Source organism: Engraulis encrasicolus, chromosome 23 (assembly GCF_034702125.1).
Source record: "Engraulis encrasicolus isolate BLACKSEA-1 chromosome 23, IST_EnEncr_1.0, whole genome shotgun sequence".
Taxonomy (NCBI): Eukaryota; Metazoa; Chordata; class Actinopteri; order Clupeiformes; family Engraulidae; genus Engraulis; species Engraulis encrasicolus.
In genome coordinates this window covers 49,310,897-49,315,896 of record NC_085879.1, presented here as the reverse complement: position 1 = coordinate 49,315,896, position 5,000 = coordinate 49,310,897, and positions in this window count along the sequence as shown.

Genomic DNA, 5,000 nt, shown 5'->3' with positions numbered 1-5,000 from the left:
CCATATTTATAGTATGTCACCTGTTCCAGGTAGTCTCCTGCGCTGTCCGTCAGTCCAAACGGCATTATATATATTATTATTATCACCCAGTGAGCATACGGAACGTCTTGTGATTGGCTGAGCAGGTGTCCTTTATTCCCCGGTAGCAGGACACCTATGATGTCATGCGGGCGTGCGGGCGTCCAAGTTGCTTCTTTTCTAACTTTCTGGCGAAGTGCCGTTACTAGTTCTATCGCATCTGGTCGTCTAGTCAAGACCGCGTCGTTAGTTCTATCGCATCTGGTTCTCTAGTCAAGACCCGTTACTAATTCTATCGCATCTGGTTGTCAAGTCAAAAACCCAGTCGTCAATTCTATCGCATTTGGTTGTCAAGTCACCCCAACATTCTGCGTGCGTCCTTACATGCCTCCGATAGAGGCGCGTCTCACTAGATTAGGAAGTGGTGCCCATAGCAACGTACCAAGCGCAGTGGTGAATCTACTTTCTCACGAAGCCTTAGATCAACATATTTATAAATTAATACTTAAATGCTGGTAACCGGGTGATAAGCGGAATAGCGGCCTTCGAGGTGTCCCGATATCAGGGGAAAACAGCCTTCGGTCTGTTCAGAACGCTCCGCCTTGTCCATTATTTCCCTTGATATCGGGACACCTCGTCGGCCGCTATTCCATACTTATTCCATATATATTATACATACATATTAATTATTAATTATTCATATTATATATATTTAGATGATGTCACCTGTTCCAGGTAGTCTCCTGCGCTGTCCGTCAGTCCAAACGGCAGGGCGCTGTCCACGCTCCTTGACCTCTTGCGGTCCTCCGGGTCGATACGACCCCGCCTGCCCGACCGGCCGCGACGATGCGTACCCGTACCACTGCCGTCAAACTGGTGGATCAGCTGGGAGTCGAGAAGGGTAGTAGTAGACAATGTAGAGAAGGTTTATTGATACCAGAAAGTAATGGAAGTGATGGAGATTAAGGCAATACAGAGTGATGCACAGAGTTTAATTGTAAGAAAATTGACTTCTTGAAGCTTGGAAAAAAATGTGTTCCACAACTAAGGAGCTGTAGTTGAGTTGTTGACCACTGCCGTCAAACTGGTGATCAGCTGGGAGTAGAGTAGTGTAGTAGTAGAGAAGACACTGGTAGAGAATGTTTATTGGTACCACAGCATCACTCTACAAAGTTGAATTGTTGAGGACAATACAATAACTCTAACACAACCAAGTTGAGTTTTTGAAAGCAAATGGACTTCTTGAAGCTTGGCAGACATTTCGCTCCTTAACTACTGTAAGGAGCTTTACAACTCAAATCTTTGGATAACTAGATGAATGAGAATCTTCAGATAATTACAGCACAACATATGGAGAGGAGAAAAGAGGAGAGGAGAGAAGAGAAGAGAAGAGAAGAGAAGAGAAGAGAAGAGAAGAGAAGAGAAGAGAAGAGAAGAGAAGAGAAGAAAAGAGAAGAGAAAAGGAGAGGAGTGGAGAGGAGAGAGGAGAAAAGAGGAGAGGAGAGGAGAGGGGGAGAGGGGAAGAGATGAGAGGAGAGGAGAGGAGAGGAGAGGAAAGAAGAGAAGAGAGAAGAAGAGAAGAGAAGAGGAGAGAAGAGAAGAGGAGAGACGAGAAGAGAAGAGAAGCGGAGGGAGAGGAGAGGAGAGGAGAGGAGAGGAGAGAAGAGAAGAGAAGAGAGAGGAGAGGAGAGGAGAGGAAAGGAGAGAGGAGAGGAGAGGGGAGGAGAAGAGAAGAGGAGAGGAGAGGAGAGGAGAGGAGAGGAGGAGAGGAGAGGAGAGGAGAAGAGAGAGGAGGGAAGAGAAGAGAGGAGGAGAGAAGAGAAGAGAAGAGAAGAGAAGAGAAGAGAAGAGAAGAGGAGAGGAGAGAAGAGAGGAGAGGAGAGAATGGGAGAGGAGAGGAGAGGAGAGGAGAGGAGGAGAGGAGAGGAGAGGGGGATAGAGGAGAGGAGAGAAGAGAAGAGAAATAGAAGAGAGGAGAAGAATGGACAGAAAGAGAAGAGAAGAGAGGAGAGGAGAAGAGGAGATGAGAGAAGAGGAGATGAGGAGAGGAGAAGAGAAGAGAAGAGAAGAGAAGAGAAGAGAAGAGAAGAGAAGAGAAGAGGAGAGGAGAGTAGTGGAGGATAGGAGGAGAGGATAGGAGAGGAGAGGAGAAGTGGAGAGGTAAAAGATTCCCACCTGGTCCACAGGCCCGAGTGGTTCTGTGTCGATGTCTCGGCCCGTGCCCGGCTGGAAGGGGATGTATCGCCGGTTCTTGTGGCGGTTGATGGAGTCCGCATACAGCGCCTCCAGTTCATCCCCCGGCAACGGTCGCCCGGGAGACAGCGCCCGAGAGCTGGCGGTCGCCGTGGACGACGAGGCCGACGAATGGCGCGAGCGGGAGGAGGTGGAGGCGGGAGGGGCGGGGGTAGTTGCCGACGGCGACGGGGATGCTGGAGACTGCAGGATGGGACCGCTGGAGTCGACGCGGCGGAGGGGGAGAACATCGGGACCCTCGCGGACCCTTCCGGAAGCAGAGGAGCCCGCTCTAGAACCGGGTCTGGAAGCAGAACTCCCACCGGCACTGCGCTCCAGACTGGACGCCGCGCTGCTCAACGCACTGCTGGGGGAGCGCCGGGTCGGGGGGGCGGGGGCAGTGGCGGGGGGGTCACTACCAGGAAAACACACACAGGCACTTGTAGAGCATGCACACAGTATCACTCAAGTAGTAGAAATTACACACACACTGGCGTAACGCAAGTACTTCAGGCCCCCCTGCAAGCTACCAAGAATGGGCCCCCGAACGAAAAAAGAGGGCCTAATATCATGTGGAGGGGGCCCGTTTCTTCAAGTCAAGGGCCCATGTGGGCCCCCCGCCTCGTATGGGCCCCCCTGCCTCGCGGGGGCTGCGGGGGTATACTTTACGCCCCTGCACACATAAGTACAATTAGACACACACATGAACACAATATTCACTACAGTAGTATGTCAGCATTATATCCTTGTTTGTAGGCTGCTTTAGGTAAAAGTGTCTGTTCAATGTAATGTAATGTAATCTATTGTAATCTTATGCGATGTAAATGTAACCCACAGGAACAATTAGCAGGAATCATACAATATTAATACTGCAGCATTATTATTGAAGCATTATTGAAGCATTATGTCCTTCTCTGTAAGTTGATATAGGTAAAGTCGCGTACCAAATGAGATGTGTCGTGACGTGACGTGACGTGATGTGATGTGATGTGATGTCATAAAGTGTCGTGTAATGTCATGTAATGTAATGTAATGTAGTGTAATGTAATGCCATGCCATGTCATGCCATGCCATGTAAATGCAATGCATTATGAAGTACTGTATTATTAAAAAAGAATGCTGTGTCTCACCTGGCTGGGGAGGCCTGGGGCACGGGGACCCTATGAGGGGGGGCCGATTTGGCCTGGGGGGGCTGGGACGCCTCAGAATGGGCTGCAGGTGTCTTGGTGTGGGTGGCGGGGGGCTGGTAAGGCCTGGGGTGTGTGTTGGCGTGGAAGTGGGAGGGGGCTTGTGGCTGTGGTTGTGGTTGTGGTTGTGGTTGGGCCGTCATGCGGGTGGGGGGCGGAGGGGGCTGGTGGTGGTGTGGAGGTGGGGGCTGGGCCGCGGGGGACTGCTGACGCTGAGGCCTCTGGATACGGGGGGAGGGGGAGGTGGAGGGGGAGGTGGAGGAGGCGGAGGAGGTGGTGGAGGGGGGGCGAGCAGGAGCAGTAGCAGTAGCAGGAGGAGGCTGAGATGGGGGGGCCTCCTCTATGACCGGCTGCAGGGGTGTTTCGGGGGGGTCAGTAGACTTGGGGCGCGTGGTCGTGGTCGTGGTCGTCGTCGTGGGCGTGTTGGGGAACCCCTCCAGGGTGTTGCTCTCGGGGTCATACGGCCTCAACAGCTCCGGGTGACGCTGGAAATTCAGCTGCCGACCGCCAGGGCCTGGGGTGGGAGAAACACATTATTAACATATACGTACAGGGGTTGGCCAAAATAACTGATACACCTGTCATTTTAGTGTGGGAAGTTTCATGGACGAGCCTGTAGGCACATTGCACCAGTAAAGTGAAGTGTGAACGTTCAATTAGCAGGGTAAGAGCTCATTTTCGCTCAACATTTTGCAATGCACACAACATTATGGGTGACATGTCAGAGTTCAAAAAGGAGAAATTCTTGCTACGTGTGTCACTGTTACATCTTTTACCGAGACAGCAAGTCTTTGTGATGTATCAAGAGCCACAGTGTCCAAGGTAATGTCTGCATACCACCAAGAAGGATGAACCACATCCAACAAGATTAACTGTGGATGACACTAATGACACTAAAATGACAGTTGTCTCAGTTATTTAGTCCAACCCCTGTATAATGTAGTGCAATATAATATCCTACAGTTGGCCAGGGCCTGGGGTGGGAGAAAATGGAGCAATCTGACTTCAGCAGCAGTAGAGCACAGCAGAAATACTCTCCATCCATCGCCAAAAATGGGGGGGGGGGGGGGGGGGGTTCTGAGCTAAGTATAGTGTAATGTCATGTAATGATATGTGCAATGGGGATATGTGCAATGTTTTTATGTGTATTTATGTTTTTTTTTAGAGTGTGAGTTTTTTAATGGAGTGAATGTACATTTATGTTTTTATGGTGAGACGAAAGATAAATTTCATGCTTGCATGACAAATAAACTATATATTCTATATTCTAATGTGTAATTAATGCTTCATACCTGTGGCGGGGGGCTTCTGAGCTAAGTGTAATGTAGTGTAATGTAGTGTAATCAGGCCTGGAATTTCATCATTTTAGGGGCAAGGCCACTTGACAGGGCATCAGAGAGGGCATCAAGGCCACTGGGGCTTTATGGCAGATATTTTTTCAATGGCACAAGGCCAAAGTGGGAGGGCACGACCTCACGAAATTCCTGCCCTGAGTGTAATGTAATGTAATACAGTGTAATGTAATTTAAGTGTCGCTCCATACCTGTGGCGGGGGGCTTCTGA